We start from the raw sequence: 25,700 nt of genomic DNA on the forward strand, positions 1-25,700 counted from the left end.
AATCAGAAACTATTTATAGGCATTCTGATTCCCCAAGGTAAGGTAAAATAAAAATAGTAGAAAAATAAAAAAAAGTTTCTGATTAATGAAAAAATTTGGAAACTACAAATGAATATAGAGACTGAAAACTATGTGATATGATGGAAATTTTGTTTTCCCCTAAATCTTGCTCTATATAATATCTTGAATTAAGTTGATAAGCAGAGGTAGTGACGAGTGTTAACTAAAATGTTCAATTCAATCCACTTCCAATGAACATTTAAGTAGATATTATATGGGTCATTGTGATAGACGCCTTGGAGGGTACAAGCAGTTCCTGATCTCAAGTAGAAAATATGACAAGTACACAAATGAGTATAATACAAGGGGGGCAGGGAGGAAATGTGGTAAGAACCAAAGAAGAAGTGCATGATGTACTATGAGGGAGGAAATGGTTGCATCCAATTGAAAGAATATAAATGGAGTGTGATCTGAAAAAGAAAGCATGGTAATCTCCTGACAGGGAAGAATTAGCATTCCTGTTAGAAGGAAAGGCATGAACATGATTCACAGGCAAGAAAGCTCAAGGTTGGTTGGGGAAACTGCAGCTAAACCCACTGTACTGTCTTTGAATTAATTTTGAAATTCAGAACTGACAACTCTTCGAAAATTATATCATTTTTTATCCCTGCTGTTACAAATCTTTCCCTTCAACTTTTAAAGACTATTTTTAAATTAAATTAATTTTTTAAAAATAAAAACAATTCAGTTAGCAATTCAGTGCCTATCCCTATTTATCCCTCTTTAAGCAACAGCTTCCTCTTTTCTTCCTTAGCAGAATTACTTCTGCTTGTACCATCAGAAATTCATTTCTGGAAATTTCCCATTCTTCTTTTATGGACTTACCTTGTAGTATTTCAAGGTAGGAAATCCTGTATTTTATGTTTTTATACCTCAGGCATCAATTCTGTCCTTTTTGGTAAGACTGAAGTCAAAAGTAGCAATTCTCTTTGTTCCTTCTTTCATCTTTTGAAGACTAAAATTATCATTATAGTCTGTCAATAATTGATCAACTATGCAGTCAGAGACAAATACAGAAACACGGGGGAGGGGAAGGGGGAGAAGGAGGATATAGAGGGAAAGGGGGAAGGAGAGAGACAGAGAGAGAGAGAGAGATTTGTAACTCTGGTTGCCTGTGTAAAACCAGATAGCTCAGCAGACAGAAAACAACTTCTAGTAAGTTATCACAAAAGGTCAGCTCTTAGGAATGCTTCTAACAAAGTTCATCAAAGAGAAAGAGGCGATTCATTTCTCCTCCCTCATCTGTTTCCTCATGTGAGCCTCCAATAAGGCAGAATTATTTCTGGCCCTCAAGAGGGAAAGAAGGAGAAGGGGAGAGGAGGGGAGAGAGAGAGACTTCTAGCTACCCTTATGCCAAGTTTATATGTTTTAAAAGAACTATTATTTTTTTCTTTGTGTCCAGATGTTCATTAAATTATTCCCATGATGTTATCTTTTCTTTATTCTTATGTTCTTCTGCCCTCCTGACATAGGTTAATATTCTTTTTTGTTTCTTCAAATCCCTTTTTTCTTCTTTGTTTGCCTTTTGAAGTTTTTTTTTTTCAAAAGAGGAATTAGGATAGTATTCCCCCCAGCCCTTTCTCATCTTCTAATAAAGACATTATTTTGAATCTAATTACTTACATAACTTGTACTTATTATGGGCAGAAATACAAATAAAATACACTGGCTAAAGGCCATTTCAAAATTCTTCTTGTCCTAATTGCTTCCTGGAAATGACAGTCTCAGTCCTAGGTCAATTCAACAATTTAATTCAAAAGACTTTAGTCAATATCATCTAAGTTCCATGCTCTATTTTAGGCACTAAGAAGCCCAAAACAAAACAGCTTCTGCTTTCAAAAAACTTATATTCAAATGGGGGAATGTGACAGACACATAGAAAATTGAGTACAAAATATAAACCAAGTAATTTCCTGGGGTGAAGGCACTAGTAGTTGAATGAGTCACAATAGACTTCTTGTGTGAGGCTGCACCTGATCTTAGCCCTGAACCAAATTAGGAGTTCTCTGAAATTTATTTAAGGAAAGAAGCTCATTCCATATATGGGGGACAGCCTGTGCAGTTGCATAGAAATAGGAGATGGAATAATATACTGGCCAGCTCCTTCACAGAACATAGAGGTTAGTTAGAAGCAAGTTGGAGCCTGATGGTAAAAGACTTTGAAGTCCAATCAGAGGAATTTCATTTTTTCACCATAAGGACAAAGAGCCACTGGAGCTTTATCAGTAAGGGAGTGCCAGGGCTTTGTTTCATATAGCAGATCGATGGCCAGTTGTTATTGAGAACTACTGTGTTACACTGTCTTTTTGCCATATCTGTTCATTGCATTGGTTGTGCAGATTCTCCAAAAGTTCTACCTATTTATAGCATACTTCCCACCTTTTCCTTTGATAATAATGATGCTGAACAGCTGCCTTTGATTGTCAATTAGCATATTCCTTCAATCAACCAGTGCAAACAGGAGCTACCTAACAGCTGCCCATTTAGTTTCCCATGACAGTGAGTCAAGTAAAATACAATTACCAGCCATTTCTCACCTCTTCCTATGTTTTCTCTCTTCTTTTCATTGCAGATCATTTATAACAAGTTCCATTTTATTGGTTCTCTGGACATCATTCCTTTGACCCTGACTTAATAGGTAGAAGCTATAAAGATACTAAGCACCGAGGGAAAATAAGCAGTATCTATAGTGTCCATGTTGCATTTCCTTATCTATTAAGTAATAGTGAACTGATGTCCACACACAAGGCCTACACAAATTCACACAAATGTTATGTTTTGCTCTGTGCCTAAATAAATTAATAAGCCATGAAACACATTGATCAAAAAAAAAGAGATTAGACTAGAGGAAGAAATATGAAGGGTAAAGATTTGTTTTAGCAACTAGATATAGTCCAATTTATAAACCAAGATTTTTTTTCCTGGCTAAGTTAATTATGACCTGGAATAATCAACCAATTCAATTCTAAACAAATATACAAATATATTTATATGATACATAGTTTTGTTCTGAAAATGAGCTGCACTGTATACTCCCTTAATATGATTGTGTTCAAAATAGATTTTGTTTGCTCCACTTCTAACCTTTTATGGTAAGAGATAAATATTGAGTATAGAGTTTGCTATTGATCTCTTTTATTACCCTTCACCTGAATCTACTACATTTGTTAGTTGCCATTGGATATACTCTCTCTCACACAAATACACACATATGTATGTATATGTATATGTCATCCATCTGTCATTCATCTGCCCAGAGAATGACTATGACAGGTTTAAAGTGGGGTTCCACATTCCTAAAACTCACACCATTTTGCATCTGCTGCTCTATGTGGCAGCTCCCCCTAACCAGAATGAGGTTGTAAGGAGGCAACACAGGATAAGCTCATCATTTCTTAACTCATCACATGACTCTGATTAGAGGGCTGGAGAGCAAAGTACCAAATTCCTTCCTATGCCTTCCTTTACAGAAGGTAGAAACAGAATTCTCTGTACCTTCCACTTTGCATCTGCTTCTCTGCCTGTTTTCAACTCCATGAAACAAGATGATCCCATGTTGGGTAGACCCGGGTTTTCTCTTTTCTCTATATCCTTAATTTTCTACCTCATTTTGTGTATCATATCCTCCCATTAGATTATAAGACCCTTCAGGACAAGGATTGTCTTTCTGTAATCCCAGTGCTTGGTACAGAGTTTGGCTCAGAGTAGGTGCTTAATGAAGGTTACTGAATATTGCATGTTGGATAACTCATCAACCAGAGAAATGTGTTTACTTTCTACAGTTCTGAAAATAAAGAACTCATCCCTCCCCTTCCATAAACTTGGGATGCATTCTTCAACATGCACAGAGCATCACTAGGAAGAATGAATCTACACATAGAATACACTAGTGTGTGTACATATTTAGAGAGCACATGTGCCAAAGGACTCAGTCAGTCAACAAGAATTTATTAAGTTCTTACTATGTACCAGGCACTCTGCTAAGCATTGAGAATGCATAGAAAGCCAGATATAGGTGCTGCACTAAATGAACTCTCATTTGAATGAAACTTATCCCTCTAATGCTCCAGCATCTTAATATCCTTTCTTTTCTCATGGTATAGTCACACTGTTCTTCCTTCAATGCCAGGCTCCTTCTTGGTAGGTCACTTTACTGGACTCCCTGGGCCCACTCCTTACTGCAGCTCAATTCCTGACTGAGAGCTGACTTTCTCTTAATTCCCAGAAATGATTCTGCTTTACTGAATGCTGACATGAAGGAAGAAATGAGTGAAAAGAAAGAAATCCTTTCCCGTTCTTTGATGAACCTTGCAAGAAGCATTCCTAAGAGCTGACCTGTGTTGACTTCTTAGAAAATATTTTCTGTCTACAAAACTGTCTGGCTTCATACAGGCAAGTAGGGGTACAAATTATCTTTCAGCCAGTCAATGGTTAGCCGCCCTATAATTCCATCAATTTGATGGGGGGGAAATTTCTCTATACCTTCATAAGAAGCAGTGAAGTATAAACATTTCTTTATACTTCCTTTAGGAACTATGAATGGATCACTCTTCCTAACTCTTTACAAGCTGTAAAGAGAACACTCAGAGCATAAATCACTAAGAGACTTAGAGATGATAGATAGATTGACAGAGATAGATGGATAGATAGATAGATAGATAATTCTTTATAATTATTTTCAGTGTATGTGTATATGAGTGACTGTAAAAAAATACCAATTGCTGCTGGTACAGAGGGTACAGAGGAGCTATAAAATTGTATCATCTTCTCAGGTCTGGACTCATACACAAACAAAATAGGTTTAGTCTTTCAGGAGCCTAAAAGAGTCAAACCTTTATTTATTTGTTTATTTATTTACTTATTCAGTTCTCTATATATTTATGTTGGAAACTCAGGGAACATTACTTAAAGCTAAAGTTTGTGTCATATGTAGCATCTCCCCAAGAAGGGCAGTTCAAAGATATTCAGTGTATGATGTTGAACAGGTATAGGACAGGTATTTATTTCCTCTAAAGCAAAGAAATTCTTAACATACACACATGACACACAGTACATACAAGTATGCACTGACTGAAAAACAAACAGCAGTAACTTTAAACCAGTATTATATATTCTCCTTACAGATAGATATTTGAAACATCAATGAATGATACATTTTGCACTGTTTAATAGGTATTTAACATAACATCCTGTTTCTGTGCTAAGGAGTGCCCTATATGTCCTTGTGTTCTGGCCAGCCTGGCTAGGGGTTGGACTCATCTCCTGTCAATGGTCAACCTTTTGTTCCAGAAGCACTATAGCTGATGGAGAGAAGGCATATTTTTCAATGCAGTGAGGACCAGCTGAGGACCCAGAATTTCCCAATCTTTTATACTTACAAGAGTGCCTTCAAGACTGTACATCACAGGGCCAGCTAGGTGGTGCAGTGGATAGAGCACTGGCCCTGAAGACAGGAGGACCTGAGTTCAAATCCGGCCACAGACCAAACACTTGACGCTAGCTGTGTTACCCTGCACAAGTCACTTAACCCCAATTGCCTAAAAAAAGGCTGTATATCACCACCTTGGACTTCCTATAGTTTGATGTCAGCTTTAGATACCATATGGGAACACTCACTGTGATTTTGAGGTAGAGAAGCAACTCTTCTTTTGTCTCTCATGGAATATCCAAAAGTTGATGCCAAAGTGAAGTCAGTCAAAGGAAGAGAGAGACAGAAGACTCACTTTCTTTTTAAGGCCACTGAATCTTATCTGTTGCATAAACTAGTAAATAATTGCTTTATCATCCCAAAGGAATAAACCCTTCCAAAGTGAGCATGTTTCTGCAGAAGTGTCAAGGGCAACTCAAAATATTATCCAGGGAATTGCCCCTATAGCCCTTTCTCTACACATATTTCATGACATTTAACTCCTGCTCCATATATATTATTCAACTGCCTGAGAGATCTTAATCAAGGGTTCTTAACCTAAGAGTCTGTGGCTAGATTTCAAGGGGATCTTGAACTTGTATTTAAAAGTAATCTTTATTATCATTATACCTCTAACTAAAATTGGGCATTTATTTCCTTCAATTATGAGAAGGGGTCCATGGTTTTTACCAGAGTGTCAATGGAGTCCATCATACACACACACACACACACACACACACACACACACACACACAAAGTTAAGAACTCAGTATGTAAAGAATTCAACATCTCCCCATGCTTATTTTTGCTGAACATATATTACATATGTGTATATATGTATATATAATGTATATATATGTGTGTATGTATATATATATATAAAATCAGCTTATACTTATAAGAGCTAATTGCTAATTTTTAGTATACACATTTACATTTTGGAAATTGACACACTTTATAGCAAGACTTGATTTATTGTTTTGTTGTTTTCTTTAGACTTAAGAAGGTGATAGAGACTGTATTAATAATGTATTTAAAACTCAAAAGTATGTCATGCATGCATTTTTCCCTAGGGAACCAATTATTAAAGTTTAACAATACACACGCATAAGCATGGATATATATATACACACACACACATAAGTTCATGTATGTATCTGTAAATATATACACATATATGTACATGTATATACATGTTTATATGCATACATATATGCACATATATGCATACACCTTACCTAAGATTTCATTGATTCATTGATATAGAGAAATTACCTTGAAGAAAATCCTTCTACCAAAGGTGGTCTTTTTCTGATCAGCAATTTATATTCTTAGAGTGGCCTGGTATATTGAGAGATCAAATTACTTACCAGACTCACACAGCAAATAAGTCTCAGAAGCAAAATTTGAACCCAGGTTTTCCTGATTCTTATACTCAATCTCTAAGCTTTATGAAACTGACTCATCACAACAACATTCATACAGTGGTTGAATATAACCACTAGTGCTTTATAAAAGTGCTTTGTGTATCTCATTTGCTCCTTGTAACAACTCTGTAAGACAAGTGCTTTTATTATTCCCATTAACAGATGAGAAAACTGAAAAGGAGAGATAAAATGACTGCCCAGGGTGATATAGTAACTATGTGTCTGAGATAAGACTTGAGTTCAGGTCTTCTTGACTCCAAGTTTGCTATGACACCCACTCTTCTCACAATGAATTAGTGACATAGTGTATAAAAGGCCTAGCCTTAGAGTTAAGAAGATAGCAAATGTGTATCCATATATAGGGATACGATATGCTCTTACTATATTGAAAGTAATGTTATGGAGGTTTCAGAATGATATTTTTAGGATGAGTTTGCAAGGGATGATGGACACGATTGAGTTATAATCTGTACTAGTGAAAGGATTACCCACATCAATGAGATGATAGATCCATTCAAGTATTTTGATATGATTGTCAAAGAGATTTCACTTTGATAGTTATGAGTAGCCCATGTAGGACTGGATTTGGTGTAAAATTGAAATAGAAAACTTCTTAGATCCTCTATAACTCTCAGATGTTATGACTGCATAAATAATATGCTATCAAAACATTCAGATGTAAAAGTTGAGCTTACCAAACATAAAATAAAGAATGATTACAAAAGCATTTTTGAATTTGTACTCACCAGAAAGAGAGAGAGGTCGTTTACAAATTAGTATTCAGTTTAAAAACTGTGAGATATATAAATAGCTTTTCAAAAGCACATATGATATATAACATAATGTGAAATACATGTGTTCTGCATATCCTTCTGATCAAAAGCAAAGAGGTACTCAGGATAAGCTCAGAAGCAAAAGACGGATTGCAAAGAGTGAAAGTTAATTGAAAGCTGGACATTTGTAATTTGTAACTTAATGACCATTGTTAGTTAAGTGCAAGATGCATTATTCAGGTGTTTATATAAGCTTTCATTTGCCAATATTGTTAATGGTGGAGCAGGAGAAGTAACTTTAAAGTCAATGTATAGTGGACTCAGAGGTTGCTGAGCTAAGTGACTTGAGAAGAAGATAAGTTAAATAAAAAAGCAACTCATTCTTCTGAAGGGCTTAGGTTAAAGGAGAGAGAAGAAAAATATTACTTAATAAATTTTAAATGCTCTTTCCATTTATGGGCATTATAAAGTTGTGATGTTCAATTATGGCTTCAAATAAGTTTGCAGCAAAATAATTTATTAGAACAACATATTTAAGTATGCTTATTTATTTTTTTATTTTTTATACTGTAATATCAATTTATTTTTTTCTTTTTTTCCCATAAATTTATTTATTTTAGTTTTCAACATTTACTTCCACAAGATTTTGAGTTCCAAATTTTCACCCCATCTCTCCCCTCCCCCATCCCATGATGGCATGCATTCTGAATATCCCTTTCCCTAGTCTGCCTTCTCTTCTATCTCTCCCCCCTTTCTCTTATTCCATTCCCCTTCTATTTTCCTGTAGGGCAGGATAGATTTCTGTACCCCATTTCCTGTATTTCTTATTTCCCAGGTGCACGTGAAAACACTTTTTTAAAATGTGTGTTTTTAAAATTTGGGGTTCCAAATTTTCTCCCTTCCTCCCTTCCCACCCACCCTCATAGAAAAGGCAAGCAACTCAATATAAGTTATACATGTGCAGTTATGCAAAACACTTCCATAGTAGACATGCTGTGAAAAACTAACTCTATTTCCCTTAATTCTATCCTGCCCTCCCATTTATTCTATTCTTTCTTTTGACCCTGTCCCTCCTCAGAAGTATTTGCTTCTGATTACTCCCTTTCCCAATCTGCCCTCCTCTCTATCATCCCCCTACTCACTTGTCCCCTTCCCCCCCCATTTTCCTGTAAGGTAAGACAGATTTCCACACTCAATTGAATGTGTGTGTTATTCCCTCCTTAAGTCAAATCCTATGAGAATAAGATTCACTCACTCCCTCTCACCTTCCCCTACTTCCCCTCCACTGTAAGAGTCTTTTCTGTTTTTTTTGTGAGATAATTTGCCCCCTTCCACCTCTCCTTTTCTCCTTTTCCTAGTATAATCTTCTCTCACCCCTTAATTTTATTCTCCAGATATGACCCCTTCATCTTCAATGTACCCTATGCCCTCTGTCTATCTATCTATCTATCTATTTATATACATACATATAATTTTTTCCCTCCAACTACTCTAATACTGACAAATGTCTCATGAGTTACAAATATCATCTTTCCATGCAGGAATGTAAAGAGTTCAACCTTAATAAGTTTCTTATGATTTCTCTTTCCTGTTTACCTCTTCATGTTCTACTTGAGTCTTGTACTTGAAAGTCAAATTTTCTATTCAGCTCTGATCTTTTCATCAAGAATGCTTGAAAGTCCTCTATTTCACTGAATGGCCATTTTTTCCCCTGAAGGATTATACTCAGTTTTGCTAGGTAGGTGATTCTTGGTTGTAATCCTATCTCCTTTGCCCTCTGGAATATTATATTCCATGCCCTGTGGTCCCTTAATGCAGAAGCTGCTAAATCTTGTGTTATCCTGATTATGTTTCCACAATACTTGAATTGTTTCTTTGGCTTCTTGTAATATTTTCTCCTTGACCTGGAAACTCTGGAATTTGGCTACAATATTCCTAGGAGTTTTTCTTTGGGGATCTATTTCAGGAGGAGATTGGTGGATTCTTTCAATTTCTATTTTGCCCTCTGGTTTTAAAATATCAGGGCAGTTTTCCTTGATAATTTCTTTCTTTTTTTAATTTTTAGGCAATTGGAGTTAAGTGACTTGCCCAGGGTCACACAGCTAGTAAGTGTCAAGTGTTTGGTCTGAGGCCAGATTTGAACTCAGGTAGTCCTGACTTCAGGGCCAGTGCTCTATCCACTGTGTCATAATTTCTTGAAAGATGATGTCTAGGCTCTTTTTTTTGATCATGGCTTTCAGATAGTCCAATAATTTTAAAATTCTCTCTCCTGGATCTATTTTCCAGGTCAGTTGATTTTCCAATGGGATATTTCACATTGTTTTCTAATTTTTCATTCTTTTGGATTTGTTTTACAGTGTCTTGATTTCTCATAAAGTCACTAGCTTCCAATTGCTCCATTCTAATTTTTAAGGAAGTATTTTCTTCAGTAATCTTTTGAACTTCCTTTTCCATTTGGCCATTTTTGCTTTTTAGGGCATTCTTCTCCTCATTGGCTTTTTGGACCTCTTTTGCCATTTGGGTTAGGCTAATTTTTAAGGTGTTATTTTCTTCAGTATTTTTTGGGTCTCCTTTAGCAAACTGTTGACTTGTTTTTCATGACTTTCTTGCATCACTCTCATTTCTCTTCCCAGTTTTTCTTCTACTTCTCTCACTTGCTTCTCAAAATCCCTTTTGAACTCTTCCAAAGCCTGGAATTGATTCATGTTTTTCTTGGAGGTTTTGGACGTATGAGCTTTGACTTTGTTGTCTTCTTCTGATTGTAGGTTTTGGTCTTCTTTGTCACCAAAGTAAGATAATATAGTCTGACACTTTTTGCGCTGCTTACTCATGATCCCAGCCAATTACTTGAGTCCTAAACTCTTTGTTAAAGTAAGAGTCTGCTTCCAATGTGGAGAATGTACTGTCCCAAGCTTCAGGGGTTTGTACAGCTGTTTTCAGAGATACTTCTAGGGACCTATAGATTTTCAGTTCTTCCAAGGTGCTTTGATAAGGGGCTAGGTGTTTCCTCTCCACCACAACAACAAGCTCCACCACATCAGCACTCCTCTGCGCCCTAGGACAGCCCCTCAGAACTGTGACCAAGATCCAAGCACAGTCAAAGCAAGAGATTTCTGCTTCAGCTCTCACAAAGAGATCTCTGCAATCCCCCTCTGATCAGCCACTGGATTCCCCCTCAGTCTGTGGACCGGAAGCTCAGGAGGCAGCTGCTGCCCCAGAACTTGGCGGCTGAGACCTAGCTTCTTCTCTCACCCACACAGACTTTTTCCACTGACCTTCTAAGTTGTCTTTGGCTCCAGGTCGCTGCGGCCTTCGTGCCTATGCCAAACTGTGCTCCTCTCCCCTCCTGGCTCAATATACCTTTCAGATAAACCATCCAGATTGTCTTGGGCTAGAAATTTGTTTCGCTCTGGTTTTTTTGTGGGTTCTGCTGCTTTAGAATTTGTTTAAAGCCATTTTTTTTACAGGTATTTGGAGGGATTTGGGGGAGATTTCAAGCAAGTCACTGCTTTTACTCCTCCATCTTGGCTCCGCCCCTCTCTTGGCTTCACCCCTCCTGCTTATTTAAGTAGATGTTTTTTCCCCTTCTTTTTTGCGAGTGATAAATTGACATACTCCTTCATAGGCTACAGGCCTAAAATTTCAACTCATTTCCTTTAAGTTTCTTTTCTTAATTTCATTTGCATAGATTATCCCAAATATAACTTTAAATTCTAAAAAGGGATTCCAATGTTATGATAAGGGCATGTTCTGTTTAGACTCCTAGCCATTCTCTATCTAGGAAATGACCTATAAATTTTTTATCAAAACATAGTATGAAATTCAAATTATACTATATATGGGAATCTTGGGCCCGATGACTATCACACTAACTGAAAATTGAAAACTAAATCTTCTGAAGTCATTCACCTATATCAATATTTCTTAGGTCTAGGCAGGTTGTTAAAATAACAACCCTACTGAAAACCCAAACATTCAGGCCATTAAACACAAACTACTGATTAGCTCAAACCTCTAGTTTTTAGTTCTTAGCCTTCAGTAACCATCAGCTCAAATTGTTGCAATATGGATAGTTTATACAGCCTTGCATCTGAAGACCAAGGATTCCTATCCCTTAGATATCACTTAATTTATGGTGATATCTCTAATAGCTACTAATTGGGTATTCTAATGTTAACATTTTCTTTTTCTTACTACTTAGGATAATATATAATTTTATTTTATTTATTTTGAGGATGATGATAATGATGATAATGATGATGATGATGATGATACCTAAAAGAAAAAATCAGTGAGGTTTCATATTATCTTGCTAGGACTGAGTTTAATCCAAACCATTTCCTAGCCATCCACAGCTTCCTTCTACCTGAAGCTTGGATATAGTCCCTGGAACCCAAGACTCTGGTAAGTGAGCTTTTGCTTTATTTTACTCTGGCCCAGACCTCCATATCACTTTAGCCATCTCCCTCCCATGCCACCAAATAAGTCTTCCAACCTCGACACCAACTTTCTACAATTGTTTATGTGTTCCCTTTCTCTATTAGCATGTAAGGCTCTTAAAGGTGAAAATTATTTTTTTCTTTATTGTATAAGTATCCCCAGCACTTAGCAAAATGTTTAGAACATTATAGTGTTTAATAAATGTTTTATAGTGTTTAATAGATATAGTATTCAATAATCTCTCTCTCTCTCTCTCTCTCTCTCTCTCTCTCTAATTATCTATCCATCATATCCCAAGGCCTGATGTAAGAAAAGACTGGCCCAGAACCAGAATGGAAGCAAGAGGGTACATCCCTTTTCTTGTTTCATGTTAATAATGTGATATTTTAAATTGTGTGTGTGTGTGTACATATATACATATATGTGTATATATATATATATATATATATATATATATATATATATATATAATCTCAAGAGTACAGGAAGAGATGGGACAGGAAAAGAAAGAAAATTTATTATCTTGGAAACTGACAAACACCTACGTAGATAACAGTATGGAGGGATAGCTACAAGAAGGACCACAAGAGTGGAGGTCCAATGTAATACAAGAAAAAAAAAACAGCCAGAATTTGAACCCAAGATAAAAGAACATAGGCAATGATATGTATATGAAATCAGAATTAAATTGCCAAGACTTTGGAGGTTGAATGGGCATTTGCAAGGCTATGCAAATTTCAATAAATAACAACTGAATTGGCATGTGGCTGATGTCAGAATGACAGGTGGAGGGATAAGACATGAGTCACATCTACCAATGTCAGAGGATCAGAGGAAAATGGGAAGTGACTTGATGTACATAAGGGCAGGAATCCAAGCAAGGATTTGGACTTGAGTTGTATAAATTCAGGGAGCTAATTAGCTTTAGTTGGAGCTATATATGTGTAGTAAAGTACTCAGATAAATCCAGGCCCCTCTACGTTATTCTCTACAACTGCAGAGGCCATGAGAAGATGGGAAGTCAGGGAGCAACAATTAGAAAGAAGTTTAAATTATTCATGTTATTTGGTGGTAACTTGGGAAAACAACAATAATATTAATTAATTTTGGTGTCTGCCTATTGGAACAGGGATACTAAATAACCTTTTTATTTCTTCATATTTTAGAAGTAAATACTATAAATCTGAGCTCACTTTAACTGTTGTGGATTTAACAGACTGTTTCTGAGAATTTTCTGTGTCATTGAACATTCAGATGAGAAGGGACATATAATTAGGTACTCAATTTTACTAAATTGTGGGAAAATTGCTTCATGTGAATTAACCTTCTCATTTTCTCTAGAGCATAGCTGTTTTAGGCAAGAGACTGTGTGGTGTAAAAGACAGAATAATGTGCCTGAAATCAGGAGGACCTGCATTCAAATCTTGCCTAGATGAGCAATTGGTTGTGAGATCTTGGGCAAGTCACTTAACCTCTGTATGCCTCAATTTGTTACTTGCCATTGAGGGATGGGGGATGGAGGGAATTCAGCCCCTCTAAGATCACTTTAAGGTCTAAATGTATGATTTTATGACATTTGCCAATATTTCTTTATACCTTCTATATGCACTATATACATCTTGTACATATAGCATCGTCTGTATGCTGTGTTTTCCTCTATCTTTGTACTCCCAGGGCTTAGCGGAGTGGCTGGCTCATAGTAAGCACTCAATAAGTGCTCATTAATTGACTGACCTGCAGTGACCAGAACAGTGCTGATCTATCATTTCCTGCAGCTGCCACCTCATAGACAGCCTCCTTAGGTGAGAAGACCTTGTGCCATGAGTACTTTGGCACCCTGAGCCTTCCATCTCCTGCTGTGCACAATGAGGAAAAACTGCTAGAGATTGGGCCAGACATCTTCTAACTTCCCCAAAGCAACTACTTCCACCTGTACCAGTAAAAGACATCTTCCACCTCCTGGTGACAACATATTCTCCTAACTGGGATGTGGAGAATCTCCAATGTAAAGAAGAACAACCCTCACTTAGAATTTAGACCTCTAATCTCCTGTTGTGCCTGCCCTTTGAGGGAAGGAGAATTATGCTCTTGACTTAATGATGGACATTCTCACACCTGGTCACACTCTTCACATTCCAGTAACTAGCAACTCCTATGAATCATCATCTAAAAATGATCCTTCATCCCCCTCAACCCTCCCACTCCAAAGTTTCATCCTGGCTCCACCCAGTCCTTGCACTATGCCCTCTGGCATGCCTGTTCTATAGGTAACAAGCTTCTCTTTATCTTAGATCTTTTCTTCTCCCACCCGTTCCATCTACCAACTTTTAATGAAACCTAGCTTCCCTCAGAAGACCCAGTCCCCATGGTGACCCTTTTGAGTACTTACTGTACCTTCATTTATTCTCTTGAATCTATTCATTCTTCTCAAGGCAAGGGAATTAGGATACTTCTTGTTTCCCCATTGTCACTTCTAGGTTCTTCCTCTTCCTCCATCACTAAGTAACCTCTCTTCTTTTGAGGTTCATCCTGATCATCTCTGCCACCCAATCTAACCCACAGATCACTCCCCTTTCTTCCTCAATGAATTCTATATTTGGTTAATAATTTTTCACTCTTTCTTAACTCTTGTCCTCATAATAGGGAACTTCAGCATACATATTGATTTGCCCTCAATACCTCAATCTACTCAGCTCCCTTGAGCTATTACTTCAACCAACTTCAGCCACACACAAAGATGTCATACTCTTGATCTTGGTTTAGCCACAAATGTACCATTTCCATGTTCAAGAATTCTGTGATCCTTTTATATGAATATTGGCTTTTCACCTCTCCCTCTGCCTTCCTTACAGAGGTTTCCAAAGTAGGCAATACTGCCCTCCAGGGGGTGCTGGAAAGTTGAGGGGTGATAGTAGCCTTGGGTGAAATTGGGGGGCATTGAATAAAAATAAATGGTGGAAATAAATAGTGGGAAAATTAATTATGGAAGCATAAGGAAAGAAGAGAAGATACAATTTTGAAAACCGTTCATACGCATTTTATCTATTGTGTAACAGAGTTAAAGTCATAGTGATCACATTATTTTCCAAATAAACATGCAAAATGCAAGTTATAACCAATCAGTGATTAAGTCCACCAACAAGTCTTAAGAAGCAAGTATTGGTAGTTAAGCATGTTGCACATTATTGGGAAGTTCAGCATGTAGTGGCAGGAATCTGTGTGCATAATGATGTGTTTACAACATGATACTATACAGTTACATGACAAAATATTGCATCATCAAAATTAAATGTAGGAAAAAACCCACAAATTACTCTACCACTCTCCACACCAACTCTTTCAAACCTCCTCATCCCTTTTCAAACTTCCCAACGCTCACCATCATCCCCTCCCCCTACTCTCTCAGCTAAGAACCTTGCTTCAGAACTTACAGAAAAAAATTAAGGCCATTCACTGGGAACTCCCTTTTCATCTCTCTTCTTTATCTCCTGTCACTCAGGTTCTTTCGGCCACTTTCTCCTCCTTCACCTATGTCTCACATAATAAAGTGGCCTTCTGCCTTACCAAGGCTAACCTTTCTACTTATTCAAGTGATCCCATTTCATGCCATCTCCTTTAACAAAACGCTCCTCTTTCATCCCTATCTTTCACTTATTTTTCAATTTATCTCTCTCTATTGACAAGAAATGCCCATGTTTCCCTATCCTAAAAAACAAACAAAAAACAACACCTCACTTGTTCCTTCCACCCCCACTAACTATTATCCTATATCTCTTCTGCTTTTTTAGCTAAACTCCTCAAAAAGACCATCTACAATAGGTGCCTCCACTTTCTCTCTTCTTACTCTCCTCTTAAGCCCTTACAATCTGGTTTCTGGTCTTATCATTCCCCAAAGCTACTCTCTCCAAGGTTATTAATGATCTTTTAGTTGCCAAATCCAATGGCCTTGTCTCATTCTTCATTCTCTTTTATCTCACTCTCTTTTCTCTCTAGGTTTTGTGAATATTACTCTCTCCTGGTTCTCTTTCTGTCTGTCTAACTAATCCTCCTCTGTCTCTTTTGCTGGATCCTCCTCCAGATCATGCTATGTAATGGTAGATATCCCTTAGAGTTCTATCATGGTCCCTCTCTTCTATTCTATATTACTTCACTTGTTGATCTCATCAACTCCCAAGGATTTAATTACCTTCTCTATGCTGATAATCTATCTACCTACCCTATCTACCTACCCTGCCCCAATCTCTATGCTAACCTCCAATCTCACATTTTCAGCTACCTTTCAGGCATTTCAAACTTGATGTCCAATGTGTCCAAAACAGATCTCATTATTTTCTTCCCCCCACCTTCCCTATTATTGTAGAGGGCAAAACCATCCTCCCAGTCCCTCAGGCTGGATCCTGAATTCCTCACTATGTCTCACTCCCCATATCCAAGCTGTTACCAAGAGATGTTGATTTCACCTTGGAAACATCTTTTGAATATGCCCTTTTTATCCTCTGATACTACCACCAAGCTAGTGTAGATCTTCATTACCTCATACTTGAATTATAGCAATAACATATGATGGTTTTGCCTGGCTCAAGTCTCTCCCCACTTCAAGCCATCCTCCATTTAGTCACTAAAGTGATTTTTTTCTCTAAAATGCACATCTGATCATGCCATCTCCCTAAAGCCTAATGGTTTGACTTTCAAAGCCCTTCACCACACCTACTCCTACCTTTCTTGTCTTATACCTTACTTCATGACAGGTATTCTTTGATCTAGTGACACTGGCCTTCTGTCTGTTCCACAAACAAGACACTCCATCTCTGGGGTCCAGGTTTTCTCTCTGAGTATCCCCAGTGCCTGAAATGCACTCTCTCCTCTACTGCAACAATGGGCCTCCCTGGCTTCCTCTAAGTCTCAACTAAAATCCTATCTTCTACAGGAAATCTTCCCAACCATTCAACTCCAGTACCTTCTGTTAATTATATCCTATTTATCCTGTATATGATTGTGTTTTTATATATTTCTTTGAATGTTGTCTGCCTGTTAGATTGTAAGTTCCTTGAGAGCAGGGTCTGTATTTTGTCTTTTTTTGTATTCCCATCACTTAGCGTAGTACATAGTGAGTGCTTCAAGAAATGTTGATTGATTGATTGATCCTGTAGTAGGTGATTTACATGATTTTAATGATTTATTTATTTTAATATAGTCTAAATGAAGTGATCAAAGTACCTAGTTTTTCATCAATCCAATCCATTGATCCATTACACACACACACACACACACACACACACACACACACACACACACACACTAAATTTAGACTCCTAATAAAAAAGTGTCCCAGGCTACTATATCTTTTCTTTTTCTTTTCTTTTCCTTTTCTTTCTTTTCTTTTCTTTTCTTTTTTATTTTTTCTTTTCTTTCTTTCTTCCTTCCTTCCTTCCTTCCTTCCTTTCTTTCTTCTTAGGAGACGAAATTTTTACATAAAGAACTATTAATGTTAAGAGCAATGGCCCTTTATGATGGGTGAATTTTACCTCACACCAGGGAAGCCATCTAATTATAAACAGTCTTCAAGATGAGGGAGAGGAAGGGGGAAAGGCAAAGACATATTAGCATTATAGTTACTCCATGGACAAGAAGACAACCAGATCTCTAGACTTCTGACGAATACATCTGAAACAGGGTCTTGGATGAAGTGATTTTGAGGGCACAGAGAAAGCAGAAAGGAAAGGTCAGTTGTTTTATAGAGTGGGGCTAGTCTTTACTCAGATGCTTCTGATTATTTTCCCATTTCTTATATCACTATCAAATGAGCACTAATTAGGAAGCTGTAAATTTCCATCCAGGAATACTGGGTGTCCCTGTACACCCTGTGTACAGGAAGTCTTGTGCAGTTTTAAACTTTAATAGCATTAAGTTTAAGCTTTAAAAGCTTTAAACTCCATTAAGACTTTGGGGATGACCATTTTGGGAGAGAGAGGAATTTCAGAAAGGGATCAGGACAGGATGGAGGGAAAACCACTGTGTGTGTGTGTGTGTGTGTGTGTGTATACACGTGTGTGTGTGTCTGTGTGTATGTCTGTGTGTATGTATATATATGGTACGTGTATGTATACGTGTATACATAAGTATACGTGTGTATATATATATATATATACACACATATATACAGATTTAATGGTTACTACTCAAATTAATGGAGGAGAACTGTGTGAGTAATATGAAACCTAATTTTGAAATTAGATTCTGCTCTGGTGTTCTTCTAGCGAAAGATGGTGAATAAGGTAGAGTTAAGATGTTAAAAAAAAAAAGATGTGTTTGGAACATTTGTGCATTAACAAGGTTGACACCTGACTGTGTCTAGGTTTTGAGATGTTTACATTATGTTGGATGTCTCCTTAAGTTAAAACATGTAATTTGAAAAAAAATAACCTGAAGGGTAGATTCAAAGCCAACAATGACTCACATTATTTGTATCCTATCCTCATTCCATCAAATAAGGCTTTGTTCTTAAATTAGTGAAGAATATGATTTGTAATAAGGCCATAAAATTCATGTTCAGTGTAACCTCATAAATTCCAAACCCAGCAATTCAGAATTTTGTGATAATGCAACATGAATTTTTCTCTACATATGATGGAAGAGGTTGGTATGTGAAGTACTAATATAAACAAAATTTAAAAGTTTGAATTAGTTAAAGAGCTTTGGTATATTGTTTTTTAATAGCATAGTTAATTTTAAATGAATTTTATCTATTTATCAATTCATGTGCCTGTCCCAAAACCTGAGCTTTGAAATATTGTACTAGTAATTGAATATCCACTTTTCAATAATTTTAAAAACTCCATTTTGAGGCCTTATCATAATGTGGCAATGCATAATTGTTGGCAGGTCTTATCAAAGTGGAAAGCCTTTGAGCATGGATCCAGCATGAGAAAAAGTGCTTTATCATCTGAGGATCTACCTAACTTCAGGGAGTCTTCTTACCAGAATTGTGGCCTCCAAGTGGTGATTTTTATTTATTTATTTTTAAAATTGGAGTCCATGGAAATTCAGGAAATCATTAGTCATAAAAGAGTTATAATCTGCCTCAAGGAATTAATGAATGTATAAAGTATTTATTAAACAATTACTATGTGAAAACACTGGGTTAAGCACCAGCGATACAAATAGACCATGAAGGAAGTCCCTGCTATGAAGGAGCTCACATCAGCTTTAAGTCAGATGGAAATATCCCATGATTCTTAGGTTACAGCAGCATAGCAGAAGTGAATATTATTTCCACTGATAAAATCATATAAGTTTTTGAAGTTGAACCATTTGACAGTTACAATGATTTTAGTGTCAAGAACTTTCTTTTCTGGGTCTTTAGAAGTTATGGTATAGTAATTCCAGAAGTGATTTGCCAGGGTGTATCTCCAAAGGATTGCTTCCCAGAATGATGGCTGCAGACACTGGATTAGTCACTTTGCAATTCCCAAGAACCTTGGATTATAGATGCTAGACAGTTTCCAAGAGTCTGAAAGGAAAAGGTGCCTGAAGATGACAACATTGTTTTAACTTGCCTGGTACATGTTGCCTTCTCTCTCTCCTTCAAGTTGCTTTGCTACTTCAGCTAGACTGGTTTGCAAGGCCTGTGAGTTGGAGTCTGTTATCATTGATGAAGATGTCTGGCCCCTTCTCTATAGAAGTAACAGTAGAGTAACCTCCATATAAATAAAATAGTAGATCCTTTGAAATATGATCTTTAGATCATAAACAAATTTATTCATTCCACCTAGACCTCTCTAATTGAGGAATATTTCACTAGTAAATCTTTACATTTACATATACTTTCTCTTGGGGTTTACCACCATCATTTTTTTTTGCTTTGTTTTGTAATAATGCCATGTAGTTTTGTATTTTACAATTCAAGGACTTTTTCTACTTTTACCAAAGCTCAAGTTTTATTGACTAGAAAGAAAGCAAACTTGCTCAGTAAAGCAATTAATATTCTTATGCCCAAAGGGCTACAAAAATGTGTATACCCTTTGACCCAGCAATACCACTTCTAAGTCTGTATCCCAAAAAGATCATGCAAATGGGAAAAAAGATCTACATGTACAAAAATATTTATAGCAGCTCTTTTTTGTGGTGGCAAAGAATTGGAAATTAAGGGGATGCCCAACAGTTGGGAAATGGCTGAACAAGTTGTGATATATGAATGTAATGGAATACTATTGTGCTATAAGAAATGATGAGCAGCCAAACTCCAGAGAAACCTGGAAAGACTTAAATGTACTGATGTTGAGTGAAGTGAGCAGAACCAGGAGAACATTGTACGTAGTAACAGCCACATTGTGCAATGACTAGCTTGGATAGACTCATTTCCTCTCAGCAATGCAACTCTAAAGAACTCATGATGGAAAATGCTGATCACATGGAGTATCAGTACAGATCAAAACACATTATTTGATCTCTTCTTTTCCTTTTTTTTTGTTTTGTTTGTTTCTTTTTTCTCATGGCTCCTCCCATTGTTTCTAGTTCTTCTTTACAACATGACTACTGTGAAAATTGGTTCAATATGAATGTATATGTAGAGCCTATATCAGATCGCATGCTGTCTTGGAGTGGGGAGAGGCGAGAGATAGGGAGAAAATTTGGACCTCAAAATCTTATGGAAGTGAATGTTGAAAACTAAAAATGAATAAATTAATTAAATTTTTTTAAAAAAGAAAGAAATTAATGTTCTTATCTGAACTAGAGAACAAATCGCCAACATCCACTGTATTATGGAGAAAGCAAGGGAGTTGGGGAGGGGAAGGAGAGGAAATATATTACTGTTTTATTGACTACACTAAAGTTTTTGACTGTGCAGATCACCAAAAAAAAATGTGGCAAAAAAAAGTCCTCAAAGAGATGGGAGTACCAGATCATCTTATTTGTCTCCTGAGAAACATGTATGCTGGATAAGAAGCAACAGCTAGAGCTGAGCATGGAACAATATGGTTTAAGATTAGAAAAAGAATGTGACAAGAGTATATGTTGTCCCGTTATTTATTTAACTTATATGCAGAGAACATCATGTGAAATACAGGTGGATGAATCAAAGGCTGGATTTAAGGTTTCCAGGGGAACATCATCAATCTCAGAGAGGCAGTTAATACTGCTCTGATGGCAGAAAGTGAAGGGGAACTAAGAAGCCTCTTGATGAAGGTAAAAGGGCAGAGAGTAAAAGCTGACTTGAGGCATAACATCAAAAAACTAAGTTCTTGGCAACTTATCCCATCACTTCCTGGAAAATATTGGGAGAAGAAATGAAAGCAATGTCAGATTTTATATTCTTGGGCTCAGAGATCACTGTAGATGGCGAGTGCAGCCAGGAAATTAAAAGACACTTGCTCCTTGAAAGGAAAACCATGGCAAATCTGGACAGCATGGTAAATTGCAGAAATATCTTGCTGACAAAGGTCCATATTGTCAAAGTTATGTTTTTTTCAGTAGCAATGTATGACTGAGAGTTGGACTATAAGGAAAGCTGAGTGCAGTAGAATCGATGCTTTCAAATTGTGGTGCTGGTGAAGACTTTTAAGAATCCTTTGGACAGCAAAGAGGTCAACAGTCAATACTTAAAGAAAAATTCAGGCTATTCATTGGAAGAACAAATACTGAAGATGAGGCTTAAATACTTTGGCCACATAATGAGAAAATGGGACTTAAAACATGAACTTGGACAGACTTTGAGACACAATGAAGGATAGAATAAAGATACAGTGCTATGGTCCATGGCATCATGAAAAGTTGGACATGACTGAACAAGAAAACAACATTTGTAAAATGGGGTTAATAATACTTTTATAACCAGCCAGTCTCAGAGGATTGATGAGTCAAAGTGCTTTTTAAGTCTTAATGGAGTTATGGAAATATAAAGGTTTGTTGCTATTAAAATAATACCTAATTTCTATAATATCCCATTTCCTTTGCAGTATCCTAGTTAGTAATTGGGCATTTACTTAATCTATGGGGCAACTTGCATGTTCTATGTTGCTTAAATGAGATAAGAAGGACCAGCCTCCTACCTGCCAATGAAACTACGCTTGATGGCTTAGTATCATTGAAATTTGCTCAGCCCGACTTATGGAAGGAATCTAAACCTGCCTTGCCTAATCCATAACTCCTCATTAATACTGTATGTTTTGTTACAACCTAATTTATTTTTTTCTTCTTCCCTAGCTATTTCCAAATTTATGTCAAACAACCTACTTATTAATGATAAAAAATGAGTTTACTACCATTTGAATTCAAGAAATTAGGCTATCAGGCTAGGGAATAAAGTAATGAGACTAAGCATTATGTTAATGACTCAAGGATAAAAGGCTTTTAGAATCTCAAATCATACTAAGATATATGTAAAATATATTCATATATATATACATATAAATTAATTAGATTCAGGAAACTCCCTTGTCACTTGAAATGATACAAGCTGTATTTAGAGCAGCACAATGATTATTCTTCTTTTTATTTAGGTAGATCCAGTCATTACAAATTATATATATATATATATATATATTTGGGGAATAACCCACTATCATGGCTACTTCTAACAGCTGTTCTTATGTTAATTCTTGATAAGCATGTAATTAAGTTGAATCACCATTTCATCAATTAGAAATAAGACAAGATGATGAAATATTTTGGAAGACACAAGGAAGAAAACATGAGGGCAAAGAAACCTTACATCATGATGGTGACCTGTCAGCAAGATATTTAGTAGTAATTATTCCACAGAATTAAGACCTAGAGAGCACAGGGTATTAAATAGCTTTTCCACTCAACACATTGGAAACAAAATTATTGCTACTCATCAGCTATTAAAATCCTACTAGATTAAGTTTGAGAGTACTATTCATGGGAAATGCCAAAGCTATACTTAGCAATCTTGAACTTGGTCATGTTAGTTAATGGAAGTCTTTCCATTAGAGCATCCAGACTAGTAAAGGTACATTTAGCAGATTATTACCCTAGAACTGTGCTTCCCAACTAGTTGTCCAAGGACTTTGACAATTCTTTTGCAAAATGTGCAGATTTGCATAACTTTTGCTATTAAAAGTCCTTAATCTATAAAAGCTGTTCACTTTGAAAATTGACTCCTCTTCTTTCTCTTTGTGTTCTGCTTCCTTTCCATTCTCTTATCTCACCCTTACCTTCTTTTCTTTGGCTCTCAATTTGACCCATCTGCAAAATCATAAACTTGAAAAAGGGATGTGTTACTGTTTGAATTTAATTCTAACAAAGAACCAATTTATAATGAAGTGATGAGAATCTTAGGAGAAAATGATTTTTATAAACTTTGAGTTGGAAATAGCAAGAGAAAGAAAATCTGGGCAGAAACAAACATGTAAATTAAACTTTATGAAAGTAGCTTATTTCTGGAAAGGTCTTGACCAAGAGCACACAACAATAACAAGTAACCACTGCCCTGATTGATTCCCATTTATCTGCTCTCAGCTTCCAGGTGAAAATGTGGGGCTCTGTCTGATGCATTATGATCTGCCAGTATGAGCATTTTCTGCCCATGGCTCTCTGCCAGTCTTCTTGCTCACTCCATTTCACCAAACCCCAACTTGCCCAGGGTATTTATATTATGACCCAGGCCCCTGTGAATGTGTACTAGACAATACAAGTCCACTTTTTTTTTCTCTTCAATTGTCTTAGGATGTCTTCTTTAGTATTTAGCCTCTTTTACTTAGGCAAAATATTTGGCTTGACTAGTTGTCATTCATTTTATCTTAACACCATTTTGCCATTTTATATATTTCCTTTTAGCTGTTTTATCTTTTTTTCCTATATACATTGAGAGTCCAGTTTCTAGCCAAGCCTGGACCATTTTGCTGGTTGCTGCATATTCAGAAAGAGACTCCAGCAGAAAATGAAGCTCCTATGCTATCGACTTGTATGAGGCAAATTGGTTCCGGGCATACTCAGGCAGAGTTTTGGGGGAGAGGGAAGTGTATGATTCCAGGCTCTTTTGGAAGAAAAGCCTCTTAGGAAAAGAGTGTGGAAGCTGCAGATAGTTGAGGAAGCTGTCCTGATTTCCAGATTGCCTTCCTAGAGATTCAGTGAGTATGGTACAGCATTTGTCTCTCCCTGAAGCTCTGGCAGGAAGAATGTCTGCAATCAAATCCAAGTGTTACGCAGTATGCTCTCGACCATTTAAGAGTCTCCTTCCTCCTCCACAGCAACATGCAAAATCCCTCAGACTTAACTAGAAATCCAGGTCAAATTCATATTATTTACATTTTATTTTGTTTTAAAGTGGGGACAATAAGCACTAAAGTGATGAGTGCCAATCACTAAGGATTCCCTAATCAGCTTTTTACTCTTCTTTCACCTGCTCTTCCTTCCCAACCTTCTTGAAGATGCCCTTCAACAAATCCAAACATTTACCACTTCAAACACAGAAGTACCCTTTCTGAAAGGGACAGAAGCTATGCATGTTCACAAAGTGTGCAATACCACCCTCTGGGGTTGCTAAAACAATCCATGGGTCTGTAGTAGCCTCGGGTGTAATTGGGGGGGTTTGGAATAAAAATAAGGGGATGGTGGAAGCATAAGGAAAGAATAAAAGAGAAGAAATTTTTGAAAAAGCCTTCATACACATAGCATCTGTTGTGGAACAGAGTTAAAGTCATAGTGATTACATTATTTTCCAAATAAACACAAAATGCAAGTTTTAACCATTCAATGATCAAGTCCACTGACAGGTCTTAACAAGCAAGTGTTGGCAGGTGAGTGTGTAGAGCATTATCAGGAAGTCCAGCATGCATTGGCAAGAATATGTGTGTAATGTCTTGTTTACAATACAATACTATACAGTTACATGATGCAATATTGCATCATCAAAATTTCAGTTCAGGAAAATAAAAGCAAATTTATGATAAATTATTAAATTTAAGATGCATCATTTCAAAACATTTTATGTATATATATATATATATTTGAAATGATGTAAATTTTAAAAAAATTAAAGGGTTAAAGGAAGTAGATTTCCAAGAGGGTATTGAGTATTTTCATTTTTTTTTAAAGTAGGCAGCAGGTCAAATAAGTTTGAGAACCTCTATACTAGGGGAAGCAATGAATAGAAGGCTGAATTTGGAGTCAAGAATGACTGTACTTCAAATCCTGCCTGGCTCTTGTTACCCTAATAAATCTTCTTCTGGCAATATGACCCTGGGTAAATCATCTAACTTCTCTTAGCCTCTATTGAGTGATTAGACCCAAAAGTTTCTAAGGTTCCATCTTGATTTTAATCTATGATCCTATAATTAGGTGTGGAAGACACAGGGAATTCAGCTAATTTACAGACTCAAAAATACCCACATGTGAGTATTAAGCCCATTCTAAGGATAACTCAGGAAGTTATTGAGGTAGTATGTTCATTCATATCTATGGGGAAAAAAAAACTTTTTTTAATGTGTGTGTGTGTGTGTGTGTGTGTGTGTGTGTGTGTGTGTGTTTAAAAGTGAAGTACACTGGGGGAAGGAAGAGTGATCCCTGGAATTACTCTTTAATGAGTTGGGCACCTCTTTGTATAGAAACTCTCTACAAAAATGCAGATTG

The sequence above is a fragment of the Vombatus ursinus genome, unplaced genomic scaffold (assembly GCF_900497805.2).
Source record: "Vombatus ursinus unplaced genomic scaffold, bare-nosed wombat genome assembly UNPS02014818.1, whole genome shotgun sequence".
Lineage (NCBI taxonomy): Eukaryota > Metazoa > Chordata > Mammalia > Diprotodontia > Vombatidae > Vombatus > Vombatus ursinus.